The sequence below is a fragment of the Meleagris gallopavo genome, chromosome 3 (assembly GCF_000146605.3).
Source record: "Meleagris gallopavo isolate NT-WF06-2002-E0010 breed Aviagen turkey brand Nicholas breeding stock chromosome 3, Turkey_5.1, whole genome shotgun sequence".
Classification (NCBI taxonomy): Eukaryota; Metazoa; Chordata; class Aves; order Galliformes; family Phasianidae; genus Meleagris; species Meleagris gallopavo.
The window spans coordinates 13,468,257-13,486,589 of record NC_015013.2 but is presented as its reverse complement, the minus strand read 5'-3'; the positions used below and the strand labels follow the sequence as shown (position 1 = coordinate 13,486,589).

Here is an 18,333-nt window from a genome sequence, read left to right as displayed (position 1 = left end):
TATCTATGTTTTGCTACTTTTTAAGATATTGTCCTTTATATCACATACCAGAGTGAGCCCTTTTTCAGACGTATTCCATTGTCCATTGTCCACACTGATGCTTTTGGCACCATGTCTTGTTTGGAAGATAAAGGAAATTCTCATTTATCAGGGTTTTGTTAACCAACTTCAATACACTCTCATTGATGACTGGGAAACTATCACTCACTCTGGCAAAGGTACTTCTATTTTTCAAGAAATCAGAATAGTTGGAGACAGAAAAAAAACACATGAAAACACTTGTATTTACATGGGCAAAGAGAAATGGGAGTGTTGGACATAAATATTTGGATTGGTTTTAAGACTTGGAAGCTCATTTGCAACTGAAAATGGGGTAACAAAAGGAAGGTAGGAAAGAAATAATGGAAGGAGAGTTGTTTCTGTTCTAGAATGGGAAAGTGATGATGAATAATCTGTAATGTCAGTGTCTCTTGCTCATTCTCTGTTTGGCCAAGAAGACACCTTGCTCCAAGGTTTTCCACTGTGCCGTTACTTTGGAATACCTCTATGCTTCTGAGGCCCATGGTTAGGTATCTATGAGCTGTGGTGGGTTCACTTAGCAATTGAATCTATTCTGCTTCAATTCTGCAAGCCGGAATTTAGCCACTACCCTATGATGCAAAGCATGGCATCACGGAGTGTATCTTAGCTCTGTTTCCTCCCAGATCAGATTTAAGAAGTGAGAGCAAATTATTACAGCAGCAAACAAAACCTGAAAAGAAAATAATTATTAAAAAAACAAAACACTTTAAATATCATCTTAAAGAACTCCAATTAGCAGAGGTTTCAATGGCTCTGGTTTTAGTTTAATTTTTTTGTTTTTTGAGGTTACTCAGTAGTACAGAGGAGACATAGTAGTGTCACAAACAATAAGAACCAAAACAAAATATAAAATAGTATTTTACAATGCTAAGAGAGAGCAGGACTCTCCTACAATTCTGCTAGTGCACCTCCTCTCTTTCGTGCTAACTAAATTTCCATAACACCCATTACTGTGCAGAGAGATCTACGCATGTTATCAGGTGTTGTGGCATCCCCTGAAGCTAAACAACAAAATTATGTGTCCCCTTGGAAGAAAACAAGAACTTTTAAAACATGTGAATAACATCTCCCACCAACTCAGCATCTCTGTATCTGGAGGGATACAAGTGTCAAGCAAAAGTATAAGAAAACGTTTTTCCCTGCCATGAGAGCAGTTCTGGCTACATTGCAATTTCAGTTTCTACTTTAATGTTGTTCTAGCATCAATCTTGAAATAACAAGATGTACTGCATAACATTTCCATTTGCACTGAAGATCCAAAAATAAAGAAATATGAAATATGAAATAAAGAAATATGGGGCAGGAAAAACAGAGACCTGAAGTAAGAAGTTCTATCAGCAGTGACTCATGGTGGTAGTTTTGTACAATAAACAACAGAAGTGCTCAAAGGCCTATCTTCTTCCTCTGGAGGCCTTCAACTTGTATAGACAGTCCAGCTGCTTTTTAAAACCTAATCTCTCAGCCCTTTCAAATCAGCAGACCCAGGATTTCCACAGTCATTCATCAGTGTTGGGATTCATGAAGAGACTGTGTGTTGTATGTCCATTTCCTACTCTAATTCTAAGCAAGCTGAGGGCTGGTAGGAAGAGAATTAGTGGAATAGAAATCAACCGAAATCCTTTGTAAAACGATTTAGATCTTTGCTATGAATCCCTTGAGATTGTATCACTCTAATAAGCCTTTCAGATAAAACAATGTAAAAATATCTTGGTATGTAGGAACGGGTACAGAGGAGGGCCACTAAGATGATCAGAGGGCTGGAGCACCTCTCCTATGAAGAAAGGTTGAGGGAACTGGGTTTGTTTAGCTTGGAGAAGAGAAGGCCTTCCTGTTTTTAAAGGGAGCATATAAACAGGAGGGGGAACGGCTGTTAACATGGGTGGATAGTGATAGAAGGGTGAATGGTTTCAAACTGAGACAGGGGAGGTTTAGGTTAGATATTAGAAGGAAGTTTTTCACACAGAAGGTGGCAATGCACTGGAACAGGTTGCCCAAGGAGGTTGTGGATGCCCTATCCCTGGAGGCATTCAAGGCCAGGCTGGATGTGGCTCTGGGCAGCCTGGTCTGCTGGTTGGTGACCCTGCACATAGCAGGGGGTTGGAACTAGATGATCATTGTGGTCCTTTTCAACCCAGGCCATTCTATGATTCTATGGCTGTCTTTCCTTATGCATTTGTGGGTTTAAGTCTACTAACCTTTTAAATACGACCTTTTAAAAGTCTCTAAGTTATTTTCATTTCCAAAAGTCATTTTTGGATTCTAAGACTACTAGTCTTACACCTGTTGGCCTCACTAGGAGCTATTTTAGTCTAGAAAATTGATCATATACTACTAATTCGCTTACACTGTTCAGAAGAAGTGCTAACACAAAATCTCTCTGTCTTTGTTAAGGTCTTCTGCTACGCTGAAACCCATAGCATCTCAGAACTTCCCATGTAACCATATTTTCTTTTTTTTCCCCATCTCCCCAGTGCAGCATGCTTCTTTGACTCCTTAAAAAGAAAATCCATGTTTGCATATGCAGTATTATTATTTCAGTTTGCTACACCACTCTCTTCAGTGTTTTTCAAACTTTATGTGGATAAAAAGTAGAATATTGTAAGGGTTGATATTCCTGCAATGTGGTTCTTTAAAGGCAAGGCATGTTTTGAAGGGGAAAAAAATCTACTTACTGAGCTTTTGAGTTTGATATATTGTTTTGCAATGAAATTATGATTTAAACAGAATAGTTTATCTCAGTACTATTCACAAGGGTGATAGAAAGGATTATGCTGAACAATGTGTGTTTTTTAAATCAAGAATAAAATATGTTCCTGCATACATATGAAGAGCTATTTCATAGCACACATAGAAGCTGCTACATATTTCCTCCAAAAATTATGGTTCCTAGTCTATTCATGGCTAACTGCACAGAGTTTTGATTTTTAACAGAATTTAGATCTTTTATATTCACTTCTTTTTCAGTTTCAGTTAGCTGTAATCTAGTCAAGTCTCCAGTTTATCCTCTGAACTCTCTTACAAATGAAATAATTAGTCGCACATTATTCACCCACATTGCAAATTACAGATACACTGTCTCTGTAGATGAGTACCCACAAACCTGTGATCCTCTGAGACTCCACAACAGTTTAACCAAACAGCTACTGAGGTTGAAGCACTATTCATTTATATATTTAATGTATTATCAGGTAGATTTGAAGATGGCATTCTTGGCACTTTCTGGAAGTTAGAGACAAGTCTTGCTTTTGGTGTAAAAGTGCAGTTATAGTTATCTTACATAATAATCAAGATGATTCACAAAGTTTAGCAGTATAGCACCAGAAGTTCCCTAGTAGAAAACTAGACTTGGACAGCAGTTTTCAGTGGCTGACTATTAAGACTAGGAAATTGTACTGACTGGGTTTTGATAGGTATCAGCCCTAGAACCAAAAATATTCAATAGAATATGTAGTGGAAATGCTAAGTCGCGGCCTCAGCCAGTGATTGAGCACCTGTTGGGAAGGCAGGGCCAGCCCAGGGGAGCTCAGGTGCATGCAATGTACCTGAGTGATCAGAAGGAGTGGAGCCAGGATGCATTCCTTCCCAGACCTCATTTAAGGGTTGGCTGTGGAAGCGAGGGTATCTTATTGGGAGATCCCTGTGTACCTGGGGCCTTATGAAGGTAGCAGTTTCTTTCTTTTATTTCTGTGCCATGGCTTTTGTATTTGAGCATATCCTCACTTGCTGTAGCCTGAGTCCTTGCTGCTCTGCTGTCATTGCTCTGCTTTCCAGTACGTTACACAATCCTAATAAATTTGTAACTCTAAAAAGTATGTGTTCAAGTGAAAGCAAAGTATGGTGGGGGGCAGGAGTGTTCATTACTGGAGAAGTTGAAAAATTCACTGCAACTTCAACAAATTGCAGTGATGGACAAGAAAATGGGATACTTAAGTAAATGCAAGATATAACCATCAAGCAGAATTCATCAGAAAAGAAAGTAGGACAAAAAGCAATTTACAAGGGACGTTTCTTTAGAAAGGGCTGGAGAGAACATCTGACAATATACTGTGTGAGAACAGTATATTGTAGAGAACAGGTGTTGTAGGGTAGGAAGACATGCTGCTTTGTTCCAGAAATACAGGTACAATTTGTAATATACACAGTGTGATCCTTTTCTCAAGCAGTACTGCAGGTTGGATTTTCCCACGGAAAACAGCAATTTGTAGTTACTTACTAGGGGAACTGCAGATATTGATGTCCCAACTCAGCAGGCTGCAGGACAAAGTAGGTGCCTCACTCATAACATGGGAGGAAGATTGCAGGCACAAGTGAGTGCTAGTTGCTTGCATGGAAGGAGATATCAGTGCAAGGAGGAAGGGAATACGATCTGGAGGTAAAAATCAGGAAGTGAAAGGATATTACCTGCTTGCTGCTACTCAGTGATAGTGGTAAAGGAGATAACAGGCTGGCTTGAATTCAACTTTGCATGGAGATAATTTGCTGACTGGTATGCTGCAGCCAGGGTGGAAACGCATTCCCCAGTAGTAGAAATTTCTAAGCTTCAGAAATTGTAGCTTGGCTATGTTACGGCTTCTATCTGCTTTCTTCTGTTCCCTTTTAATATTACTTAGAGCACTGAAAGCTTTAGCATTGTATCCATGCTAAAAATTGCAGCTGCCTTATCTCTCTTGCAGGACTTGTAAGTTTTCCAATTATTCTTTATTTTGACTTGGAAAACAAGTAGAGTAAATGGGAGATACTCTGTTTGAATTGCAGGATTACTCCTGAAAAGATTCCTGATGATTCCATGTAGGTTGTACAAAATATGACCTGAAACTGATGGTAGAAAGGAATCCACACTGAGATGTAGTTTAAAACACCCTCAATATGATACGATAACAGTTATAAAAAAGAAGTTTTCAGAACAGAGTATTAAGTAGAGGGCATGTATCAGCTTGAGTCATGGATAACAATTCTTCAAACATTTTCTTCACTTGTTTATTACTAAACAGGTGGATCACTCATTAATGAAGTGCTTCATGAGTAAGTTATCTCATTAAATTTTGAGCAGACTTCATTGAGCAAATTCTGCCTTTGGCCAAAGTACACACGCTTAATGACTGCCACATAGTAAGTTCTCTTCAGTCTTTGGGCAAAGGAATCGGAAATGAGATTTCAAGAGCTGAGACCAGACCAAGGTAGGAAGCTGAGTTCCGATGGCTGCTTAATAGGCACATATCATTATTGCCAGTATTTCTGCTGTGTCAGTTGGACTTGGAGGACACACTTAAAACTAATACAGTCTGTATTCCAATATTTGCTTTGATCTATTTTCATGTTCTTCTCTGTGGGGATCTCTGAAACGCCTCTCAGGTCTCACTCCTGAGTCAGCATATAAGCAATTAAACAATTGCGAAACCATCTGGCAACAGTTACTTGAAAATAATTATTAGTTTTCTTGACTGGAGGTATTGAGTCAAATTAATATCTCAAGGAATTTTTGGATGCATCTTGCATGCTCCCTAAGTACTGCGTTCTTTGGTTAACAAATGGCCTTGTAGATCTGCCTATGAAGCCAAGAGTCCTGCAAGCTGAATCCCAGTTTATTTGTTTCAGCAGAAGGAAGGATAGGAAGTGGAAATTAATTCTGGGCCAACTTGTATTTGGACTGGATATTCAGTCACTTTAAAAGTGAAGCCAAATACAATGCAGAAGGGCAGTCTTTGACCCAACGAAAATACAGCCATTTGTCCATCCACGCCTACGCATGGCTGAAGTTAGATAGTCCCCTCCAGTCTCACCAATGTTCTAATTAAAAATAATATGCAGGGCTTACATTCAATTTAGGCTTGTAGAATTTTAGGCCAAAAGGAACTAGATCATATAGTGTAGCCTGTAAGTCACAGGCTGTTAAATTTTATTCAGTTGCCCTGTTGAGCTCAATAATTTTTATTTGACTAAAACAGTTTGTGCTTTGGCTTCCAGTAAGGCAAGCAATCTTTGAATGATAAAGAGGCAGAAAACTATTATTTTTGTTCATATGGCTAAATGCATATGTTGATATGTATATGTTCTGCTTTAGTATCTGAGAACTAGGTTTTAGTTGGGGGATACAATCCTGCAAGTAAATAGGTGTAACCATTATGCAGATGACAGGACTCACAACATGATTGGTATCTTGCCATGGAGAAGAGTAGGGGGAAGATGAAGGGAAGGAATGAACACAAACACAGGCCTAGTTCAGCTCTCCCTCTCGTACATGTACTCCTTTCAAGGTTTCCACTTAGGAAATAAACTTAGCAAGACCTGTTTTTCTGTTTTTTTTTTTTTTTTTTATGAATCCCCTAATTTGCAAAAATACCTCAGATATGTAATGTTTTCCAAACCACAGTTTAAAGGCTCACATAATTAACACAGTGATATAAATCACTGCAATTCTAGCTGGAAAAAAAGATGTGGCTAGTGTTAAAATGAGGTTCAAAACCAGCAAAGTGAATGAATGAATCACTCAGGCATTTGTTTACGTTGATTTGAATCTTTTTGTTATATTAATTTGAGCACAGGTCAATTAGTAAATTAACTAAAAACAAATTATAACTGCTGATATCTAAATTCAAAATACAGCCAACATCTTTTTGGCAAACTAATTGACTGCTCTTAAAAAAAGGTTAGAGAATAAAGACTTCACTTTTAACGGAAGTGGGATGTCTTATATTTTGTACCTTATACTTCAAATCTTTTTAGAAATTGAAGCATAATTTTCTGTTTCACTAATACCCCACCTAGGCTTTAGTAAGCACTACAAAGCATGCAGAGTGCTATGAATCAGTGCAGCTAAATAGCCACTGGGGAGCAGTCTAAAAGCTGCAGTTAAGCATACTGATCATAGTTTAGCTTTATACCAACATATTTTTAACTCATACTGTATTTCAATTGCTTGTATTTATGCATTTTCTGCTGGTCTGGCCAGCTATTGTTTTCTAGTTTCCTTCCTTACGTCTCAAATAGACTAAAATAGTCTCCAGAACTTCTGGAGGAAATTTTTTAGAGCTCCATCCAGTAAAAGCTTGATACAAAGCCATTTAGCTTAATGAAAGTCTTTCCACTGACTGAAGTAGTTTGCTTCCAACCTCATGGTTCACAGGCACACTGTTTAAATGACTACAGTGAAGCTTTTGTTGGTGAAATTACATATCTGTGTTATTTCTTTTTATTCAGTGTGCCAAGCAGTGTTTTAGTTACCATAATTTTTCTTGATTAATTTTCTGAACTTGAGAGGCAGTCTGCTTCAAAGCTCCGTGACAGCTCAGAATGGGTTAAAGATGGACTGCTATGTTTGGTATGGCGCTCTGGTGCCCAGTCTAGGGCTGCAATCCTTTCTTAAACCTGGGCAGGTGCTACAACCTGGGACAAGCCTGATTGTGTCAGTTGTGTTGAAGACTGAGACACCTAGAGAATGAATCTAGAGAAAGATACCAACCATCCTCTCCTATCATGAAAAAGGCAATATAGATATCCTAGGTATTTATAGGTAGAAATATAATTTGATTTTTAAATGAGGTTTTGCTTATCCTGGGTGAAGTTTGCACCAACCAGAAATTTGCCAGAATAAAAAACTGGTTAAAAAGTGGGTGAAAAGTCTTGCTTGGAAAAATGGGGACCTGCAAGTATATCTACATATCCCTTTTAGTAGAGATCCTATTCTGTTCCCTGTACACTTCTGGCCATCCCATCTGACTCAGTGGGAAGTTTAATTGGATGTCAAGATTGGGCCTTTATTTGAAGAATAATGCAGACTAACAGTGAAAGTCCAACAGCTTAGAAATACAATAACAATTTGGTTAAAAGTTCCAGGAGTCTCCTATGGGCTTTGTCAGACCTCTGCGGTTTCTGTTTAAAACTACAGCAGATTTTTTCCAGTGAAGCATAGCAGCTGAATACGCTAGCCCCGTGTGCAGAGTGGGAGGTTTCTCACATTTCCACCTTGCAGTCAAAAAGTTTTCTGGCAGCGAGAAGTGCTAATTTAACAAATTTCTTTCCAGTGCCTTTTTGCCAGCAGGCAACCAGAAACATCCCCAGGTATTCAAAGCAGAGGTGATGTTGGGAATGGAAAAAGGCAAACTTTATCCCAAGTAGCTTGAGGCCACTCCGGAAACTTTGTCCTGGGAGTCCCTGCTGGATTCTGCACAAAGTCAGTACATGGCCTGATACAAGTATGTGTTTAAATGTCCTTTCAGTTGCCGTTACAGAGGAAAAAAAATTGGTACCATTTTGGGTGAAACTCCTAAATGCGTGACACAAAAAGCCCACATTGGTTAATCCATGTTCTCCTGTATATGTTTCCTTTTTGTTCTTTTTGATCTCCCAGTGGCTAACACAGTGCTCATCCGAGAGTGGTGACAGAAGCTTTCTGTGAGTCTAATTAAATGTCTTTCCCTGATTGACTCAGTGCTTTTAATACCCTAATTTAAAAGGCAGGGTGTGATTGCAAAAGCATACCCTTCTACCCAAGTCATAGGGATTTCGGTACAGACTGACCACTGTTGCTCGCTTGCCCAGAAGAGACAGCTCTTCAGAGACTTTCTTAAAGGAAAGGAAAACAGGGTGGACCATGAACAGGGTGGGATTCAAAGAGATTAACAATCAGAATTAAGCAGATTCTTCCGCTAACCATTTGGCTTAGCCACCCCAATGGACAAGTTGATCCAGAAAGCAGAGACACTACCTCATAGTCTATAACCTATGAGTCAGAGAAGGCATTTGACAAAGATGATCAAGTAATTATAATCTCCAAAACTGTCAGACTTGCTGGTAGGGTCAGTGGTGTGACAGTCTTAGCTGATGCTGTCACTTCCTCACACACGTGGGCCAATTGTGTCACCAAGGCTATAGTCAAACACTTCAGCATGATGGCTCAAGTGTTGCCAAACATCTTTCCTTGTAGCTAACTATGAAAAAATGTTCAGTAGTCATGTAGAGACTGTAATTAAAATACTGAAATTTTTGAATCAGATTCTTTGGTGGTCCTTTGCTGGTGGACAGCTTAATGTGGGCAATGAGCTGCAAGGAAAGGTGGCACAATTTCTCTTGCATTCACAGAGCTTATGGGAGCCTACAACAAAGAAAATGTGTCAGAAAATGTGGTCTCTGGAGCCTACAGATGCTAGAAATGAGAGTATTGGAAATCTTCCTACTCATCTGCTTTACAAAACAAAAACCAACACAGCATCATTTCTCATGGCCAAAGCCTTGAGATTATGAGCTAGTTAAAAACAGTAGCTGAAGTTGGCAATATATATTTGGGATTTTTCTTCCTAAGACTGTGGCTTATCAGTAATATTTCTGACATCAGCACATGGTTGTGCTTTAAAATACATTATGGGTCTATTATTTTGGGGAACTGCTCGGAGTTTGCTCTTTTGGTCTTGTGGAAAACGAATAACAGACACTTGTACTTAGACAGGAAGGACCCCATACTGATCTCCAGAGGAGGTAGGCTAGCTTGGATTTGGTGCCATTGCAGAACATTGGATCACTGCTATGGAAAGAGATGGGTGAGAAAAAGCTGTGTGAAGCAGGGGCCTGGTTCTCTTTGCTTAGGAGCTCTGTTCAAGCAAAGGCATTCACCTTTGCCACCCTCCTTGAGCTACACCAGGCCAGGTGTGCCAGTGCCTGGCTATGTGTCTCATTGACACTGGCTCTGATTTGTGAACTTGAAATCTTGGCTTAATCTCAGTTTTGCCTCCTCACTACAGGCTTCTCTGGTGATCTGGACTTGGCCAATCCTGGTTGCCATCACAAGATTGAATAATGCTCTGCTCTTCATTATTAGGTGCAGTAGTATCACAGGCCTTGTCAATGAGACCACCACCTTGCCAGCCTGGCTGAACCCTAAGCGTCTTCCTGAAACAGACTGTCATGTTTGTCCAGCTGTCAAATTTACTGATCCAACAAAAGCAATGGAATCTCAAGCAATGCAGAAGTGGCAAAATGGGTGAGGCAAGACCAATTGTTGGGACTCTGCTCTCTATCTTCTCATTACAGCTCTGCTACGCATGCATAAATGCCTTTTCCCCAAAATAAAGAGAGTCCTCAAAGAACAGAATAAACCTCTGGCTGCAGTAGGAATATCTAGTGCTCTTTATGAGAGTTTGCCTGGCACTTGAAGTATTGTAGTCAAGATCTCACTCCTTTCAAAATATTGTAGATCTGGAAGCAATACTGAAGCATCAAGTATGATGTCACTTGTCCATGCTAAGCTCAGCTATAGCAGATGGCTTCTGCTGCAGAAGACTATCCTGGCCCTTCATTCCTGGACAGTTTCTTATGCTAACGGATCCCACTTTTTTCCTAGCTTTCCTCCATATAATATTTTGTGGATTTCTGTTAATTTTTATGGCTCTCTGTTACACTCTCTATGACCAGCACCAAATACAGTGACCATGATGAGATGGTAACACCAAATAAATAATCAAGAATACCCAATGTGTTCACAGATTGCATACATGTATCTATGTTGTGCTTACTCATTTTAATAACAATGTGCTGTTAATGATTACATTACAAGCTTTAAACTCCTTTTGATAAAAATGATCCCTATCTTCTTTTTTTGAGCTTGGTAAGGTTCCCCATAATTGTAGTATTTTGCATTTGTCCCTGTTCGTTTCATTTTATTCCTTCCTTTACAGACCGTTCATTTATTTTATCAAGATCATCTCTGGCAGTCTTTGATTTCTCATCAAACTTATTTGCACTCTTCCTCAGCTTCATGGAGATCTCAGTTCCACTCTCTAAATTGTTTAGAAAACACCATCTTGTATAGGTCAGGCATACTATGGACTCTGGACTCGACAATATTTGTCCTCCTATTTTGACAGTGAATTAATGTCATCTGCTGTATCAGTATGATTTTCCAGTTGATTTTGCACACATTTGATATTTGATTCTTTCAAACCTGCTTTCCTTGCTTTGCTCTTTCAAAGAGTCATTGTCACAGCGTTGAGAACACATGGATTATAGGTGTGGTACTAAAAAGCAAACAAGACTTTATATCTATTGAGAGAACATAACGTACAACAATTACTGGTTTTCCTTCAATCCGCAGGTCCACTCAATAGCTAAAAAGAGAAATTAAATTGGATTTTGACAAATCCATAGATTGATTCAAAAATCCAGGTGTGCTTTTTTCCCTTCCTTTGCAATCCCTGTAAATTGTCACAAATAGTCACTTTTGGCTATTTCTCCATAACTCCAAACAACTGAGTTAAATTGGCTAGTCAATAATTATTTGGCCTTCTTTTCAAAGTATGTCATATTTGCTTTTATCTGCTTTTGAGTACCTCACCCAAAAATCACATATTCTGTAAGACCACCATCAGTGGTTACAGGAGTACATCACCCAGTTCCTGAAGTATTCCAGGATGAAAGTTAGTTCTTTGGAATCAACAAATAAGAAAATGCAAAGCCAAGCAAAGTGCTCTCTAACCTATCTTTTCTCTGTCTGAGGGACAGATTATTTCCTTTGCTATTGATTTTAATTGTAGAAACCACTTTTTAGGGAATATTGATTAAAAAAAAAAAAAAGAAAAGCATTATGTATATTACCTCCCAGTGTCATCTATTAGTAGGCTTCCCCTTCTGTTTATAAGTTCACTAAGCTTGCTTTTCCTATTACTGATGCATTGTTAGAATAATTTCAGTAGCCAAGGTTTCTAGGAATAGCATGTAATTTTCTGCCTTGGCCTTCCTGATGTTGTATCTGTGTGCTGTTGAAAATCTGTCTTTAGTACTCCATTATACTTCCTGCTTCCTGTATAATTTTCTCTAATGTATGGGATCAAAATGACCTAACCAATCTGATTGCTTACTCCCTGCTTATCTTCTGCAACTGGAAACTTTGCACTTGCATCTTTAATACCATTTCTTTAAAGTTATGTGATTTCTTTCAATTTCCCCTTTTACCTTGGATCAGTCTTCCAGGAAATCTTACCTAATGACCCTCTGGATAACTTAAATCTGCCCTCCTGAAATCCTGTTGCTTTTACTGCAGTGTTGCCTCTTTCCATACGAAGAAAATGTGAATTCTGTCATTTCCCCATCACTGACACCCGAGATACTCTTTGACCGGCCCCATGCTGTGCCTCTGTTTGTTGGTTTGGATCCAGCACTCCTCTGTGGCAAACCAAAAGAAAGGCTGCAGGGGTCTGACTCTGTCAGCACCTAGCAAACAGTTAATGCATTGTAATAGGGGTAATAAAGGAGTAATTTTATGTATCGTTCTTCTGGTTTTGGTCACAACTACTCACAGAATGCTTTATCCCAGGCACACAAGCCTGTGAGAGTGCTTTTACTCGCTTGAAATATGCATGTTAAAAATAACAGCATTAATTCTTACCTTACCACTTCACCACAAATAAATGTAAAGGAATATATAAAGAGTGTGAATAGCATATATCTAGCCAAATACATGTGTTGTTACAAAAAACTTAGTTTCAGCAATGTTAAGAGTCCCCTCTGGTCCATATCTTGGGTTTCTCTTATACCCTGCTACTGACTTGTTCTCTGACTGCAGAGACAACTTGTAAAAGCAACCACTGACATTTTGACCAATCTTCTAAGAGAATAATCCAGACCAGGGGACAGTGATTATATAATTTCCCTACCTGATTTTTTACAACCTGCTTCTTACTCTGCTCCTGTTATGGCACTGAGTTCAGTGACAAGGCACACTCACTTAACTGCCTCATTGCAGTTAATTCTTTGAATAGTTAATGCCTGCTTTATGTGAATTTTCTTAACAGACACCACACCACTCTATGGCTGCATTGTTCTTTTCCCAAGGTGGTCTTTTTTATAGTGTGAGAAGTACAACATTATTGTTTTCTTTCCTGATTAGAAGCCTTTTGGACAAGATTTATGCAGGGATTTGTGTGTATATTGGCCTATATTTGTGTAAGGCGAGGAGAAAGAAGAGAATCCCTGTAACCGTGTTTCACTGGCTTTCCAGAGAAACGGTTTATGATGTCCTCGTTCTGAGTAGATTATTTGAAGTAGCCTTAACAGGAATCAAAAGCATGTGTAAACCCTCGTTTGTTCAAATTTACTCCCCGTAAGGCCTTATCTCCAAGCATTGTCTCCAAGGCTCACGACCAAGGAAGATCTCCCAAGTCCTCATGTTTCTGCTCTGCCTGCCATTGCTCAGAGCACTGAGAACACAGGTCACTACACGTGCCCTCAGATATTCAAGTCAACTGTTCAAAAAATAAATATGGAAACCAACTTTCCTTAACTTCCCACTCTTCATTTCTTTTTACTTCAAATGCCTTTCTTTCCCCTGTGACTTGCTACTCTATAACACCTGCACCTCCTTTTATATTGTGCTGGATCTCTCCTGGACTCTCTACCATCTCATCTTTCACACTCCTTTCCAGATCTCCCCAGATTTGTGTAGCACACTATTGTTTTCCACTCTTAAATTAAAATAGCAAAGTAGAAAAAGAGAAGCAAACCCTTAGCGTATTACTTTCTTCTAGGCCTACTACAGCTCCCTTAGTTGCTAGTATAAACTAAAAGCTCCTCAAGAAGAAAAGAGCTCTTGCATGTATTACTTTGTCCACTGCTGGCTCCCTGAACTGTCCCCAGTGGGATATGAACAACACCTCGATGTCACTTCACTGCCACGGACAGGATCCAAAGTATTTGTTAACAGTAGGGAGGCAACTGAAATTGAAGATAAGCAAAGAACCAGAGCTCTTGCTTGAGTACATCATTGACAGAGTTCACAGACGTAGAAGTTGCTTAAACTGTCTGAAGTAGGTCATTCAGAAGAGCCTCAGAAAGAGGCAAGTTACCAGTTTTTCTCTCTGCTACAGAGTGATACAGAGGATGAGAACTACACTTAGTCCACCAGCAATTTTTAACTCCTGTACGGAGCAGGATATACTAATAACATGTCAACTTTCATCACAGCAAAATATGCCTAAGCAATGCAGAGAAGGCATGTCTATTATGAATGGCACTACTAATGAAATAGTACTACTAATGAAATAGGGATGCTATTGTTCCACTGTGAGAAGAAAGATTGTTTTAAATTGTCAGTTTCTTCTTCTGGAGGTAAAGCAAGATTACTTCATCTCTGTAAGTATTAACAATGGGTTCATATGAGATTCTGAAGCCTCAAATAACTACCTTTTCAAATCCCAGTCAGCAATATGGCCAAAACCCCATACAAACACTGAGGTCCTCAGGATTGCAGTGCTGGCGGTATTCAAGCAGTTTGTGTATGTTCTCCTTCCTTTTCCCTTTTCCTTAGTGCTTAATATGGTAGTTTTTTTGCAATCTAATATACTTCAGCCTTTTCCTCCTATTATTCCTTCCTTCCTTATTCTCAGCAAGATTTATTTTCTCTTTACTTTTCCCTGTTTCCTTTTTGCTCATTTCCATTATTCCCTAGTTTGGCCAGTTTGGCATCAATCAGCAGTGCTCTCCATTCCTCTTTTCACATGATATATATTTTTATCCACCACCAAAAAGCAAATTTCACCGCATCTGTTCTATACCTCTTTCTTACCAGTTCCAGGGGTGGCAGCGTTCACATTAACACAATACAGGCTGTGGCACACGGTATTCATTTTTTGTTGCTTCAGGTCTTGTCAGTTTACTCACTCGTCTTGAAACTTTTACTGGTTGCAAGCTTCTTCTTCTCTTACAGGGATTCAAGGGGGCTGAGGGTGCATGTGTGTGTCTATCTGCTGTCTCCTCTTCAGTGAAGGCTTTGCCAATTTTAGCAGCCAGAGTCGGGTCTACACAGACACATGAAAAAGTGATTATGGTGTCGGCAGACATAGCTTTAAGTTAGGTAGCACACGTAATGGTACAGGTGCTGGAGGCAGCAAGAAAGGAATAAGTGCAGGCTAGCGCCCAGAGTACATATTAACCCCCAAATCCCTGGGGTAGTCCAGTTTTCAGCCTATCCTAAAAAACATTGCAGTCTGTCATGAACTGCTGTCAACACCAGAGCAACTTAGGTAAAACCTAGTACCTGTGCCACAATCAAGCCTTCAGTCTCATCTGTAAATGTACCTTGGAAGACTTTGGTGACAGAACAGTCTTTGTGCATTTAACCTGGAATGTGCTCCAGTGCATGCCAGGGGCAGATTTAGAAGGATTATGGTAGCTGGCTAACAGTATCTGTAACTACCAGTGCCAGACTTATAAATGGAACAGAAATTTAAACAGGTTCAAGACTTTTTTTTTGCTTCAGTCAGCTGGAACCTGAACTAGGCTACATCCTGTCTGGCTTCATCTGCCTGTTTCTAGTATTAGTATTGACTAAAAATACCAGTATAAACCCTGCAAAAGTGATCTCGGCACATCTGACTGAGATGCTCTCCTTATAAATGTAACGCAAATTGGCATATTTCATCCTGAATCTCCTCACTCTGTGAGGAGTACAAGTGCTGGGTAGAAAGACAGTTGCTCTAAGAAGAGGAAGAGCCCGGGGTACCTGTCACCTAAGAGTACACACATGGGTCAAGGTAATCTTTCAACCAATGTAATTGATTAATCACCTGAGTTCTGAAAGGTGTGAGCAGGCTCCCTCCTTTGGTGGAGTGCTTTGGAGATTAAGTCAAGAAAAATGCCACATCAAGAAAAACAGGTCTTGTGGGTTCTTGGACAAACAGGGGTAGACAAAATTCTGTTTGGAGAGTGACCAAAAAAGCCTCTTAAATGCACATGAAAGCTGAGCGATGGGAGCTCCTGACCTAGCCCAGCTTCAGGCCCTGCACTGTCAGCACCTCTCACTGATTTGTTGAAAAGCATACAGAAAGCATACAGAAAGAAGACCAACTTTGCTTTAGAGTACATTTAACAGACTGCCAACAAAAACTAAAAATGATGAACTTTTCTTGCCGTGAAAAGGACATTTTTGAATGTAGTTCATGCTCTGCTTTACAAAGCTCTGATCTAAGAGGAGAGGGAATTAACTATTTAAAACAGAAAACTTGCTCCTAACTTTGTCCATTGTCAAATCCTGAATTGAAAAATAAAACAAGTTTTGTGCCTTACTTCTAGCATAAGGAGTTATATAGCTCTTGGGATTTTGTGTCTTTTTATGTATTCAGTGTCATCTTAAAGCTAAGAGGGCATAATTCGTACTATTTGTAGTGTTTCTTGTCTTTCAAATTTGTAATTACATACCCATATTCAGGAATTATTAGTGGAATGAAATCAGTTTGAAGAAGTAGAAGACAATGTTGCCAACTTTATAAAACTGCCTATGTCTGGGAAAATTCTTGTTCTGCACAGAGATTAGGACCCCTGAGACCAGCTAACATAGTGAGTATAAAAGACATTCTGATTTTTGGTTTATTGCAGAATTCTCTCCGTAGCTTTGATAATATTTTCCTTTAGTCTTTTCTCTTTCTTAATTGCAGAATCATGGAATCATTATGGTTGGAAAAGACCTCTAAGATATCTAGTCTAGAGTCCAACCCATTCCCACCATGCCCACTAACCATGTCCCTCAGTGCCATATGCACGTGTTCCTTGAACACCTCTGGTGACGGTGATTCCACCACTCCCCTGGGCAGCGTGTGCGATGGCCTCACCACTCTTTCTGAGAAGTTTTTTTCTTCGTATCCAATCTGAACCCCCCCTTATGCAGCCTAAGGGCATTACCTTTCATCCTATCACAGTTACATAGGAGAAGAGGCCAACGCTACCTCGGTACAACCTCCCTTCATGCAGTCGTAGAGAGTGATAAGGTCTCCCCTGTGCCTCCTCTTCTCTGGTCTAAATAATTGCAGTTCCCTCAGCTGCTCCCCATAACACTTGCTCCAGACCTCTCACCACCTTCATTGCCCTTCTTTGGACATGCTCCACAGCCTCAATGTCTTTCCTATAGTGAGGGGCCCAAAACTGAACACAGTACTCGAGGTGCGGTCTCACCACACCTGAGTAAAGTAGACGACCACCTCCCTGCTCCAGCTGGCAATGCTATTTTTGATGCAAGCCAGGATGCCATGGGCCTTCTTGGCTACCTGATGGCTTATGTTCAGCTGAGCGTTAACCAACACCCTCAGATCCTATTTCTCCACACAGTCTTGCCAGCTTGCCAGCCACTATTCCCTAAGCCTGTAGATTGATGCTGATCCTATTTCACAAAGACATATTCTGACATACTTAAGTCTCATCCGGTCTGAACATCACTTGAAGCAGCAAGCTCCTGCTGCACTTTCTGCTCTTACACAGAGCTGGAGGCAGCCAACTCTCCTTATCAGATACACGCAGGCAAGAACAGCAGCAAATGCATCAGATGGCTGAAGTGAAGGGTTTCTAATGACAAGCCCTGCTGCTACAGTAATGGTGTTACTGTTGAGTTGCTAAAAATGTCATTCTCAATTCCAAGAATAGCAAAGACACAATAAACATGGTATGTGTTATCACTGATTTTTGTGTAGCCCTGTGTGGAGCCAGGAGTTGAACTCGATCCTTGTGGGTTTCTTCCAACTCAAGATATTCTGTAACTCTATATTAGATCTGAAAAATAATTTTAAATGGTTAGCTCTCGCTTCACCCCAAAAGGCTTTGGAAGCAACGTTCTGAAACGATACCATGCAGCTGAGTAACCAGACAGGGCAACGCAAGCTAGTGCAGTGACTGCAATCCTCCTACATCATCACTGGAGACTGTAACAGCAAGATTTAAACTGGGAGCGTGTGGGGATAGTGTGCAGATAAGCCTTAAGGATTGCAGAGCAGAATTCAAGCTGAAAGGCATGATACTGCCACACTCTTGCTCATCTTCTGATTAATATATCTTATGGGCTTTCAAGGACACTGAGTAATTGCTGGCCATGCCCTGCAATGAGCTATAATAGAAGAGTAAAATAATAACAACACAGTTTGGATACGTAAAGATCCTGCAATGCAATCATATAATAAGGAAACCCTGGGTTGACAGACTTTGGGGATTCATATAGAAACACAGCCAGGCCTCTTTTTTATCTTGTTTGTTAGTTTTTAGATACAAAAAATTAATGCATCAATAAAAGAGGGCACTTATTCAGTATTTCACCGGCGGACCGCTCGGTCAAGCCGCGCTCCTCAGGAGGGAAGCGGATGGGAAAAGCAATGCAAGGCTTAAATCGCTGCCCGCCAGCTCCTCCGCGCCGCAGGGGTCGCTGTTTCACCAGCGCACGAGGGCGGGGCCGCGGCGCGCTCGTCGCTCTCACGTGGCACCGCCCCCCGGCGACACGCGGTCAGGGAGGCG

General features: G+C 40.2%; 1 long non-coding RNA gene across 1 annotated transcript in view; it reads left to right on the top strand.

Moving 5' to 3' along the window:
• The window catches only part of LOC116216428, a 54,175-nt gene extending 37,883 nt beyond the window's left edge, over positions 1-16,292 (top strand). Inside the window, exon 6 of the long non-coding RNA XR_004159147.1 lies at positions 9,893-16,292. This is a non-coding gene — a long non-coding RNA (uncharacterized LOC116216428). The remainder of the gene's footprint in view (positions 1-9,892) is intronic.
• Positions 16,293-18,333: the final 2,041 nt, after the last annotated feature.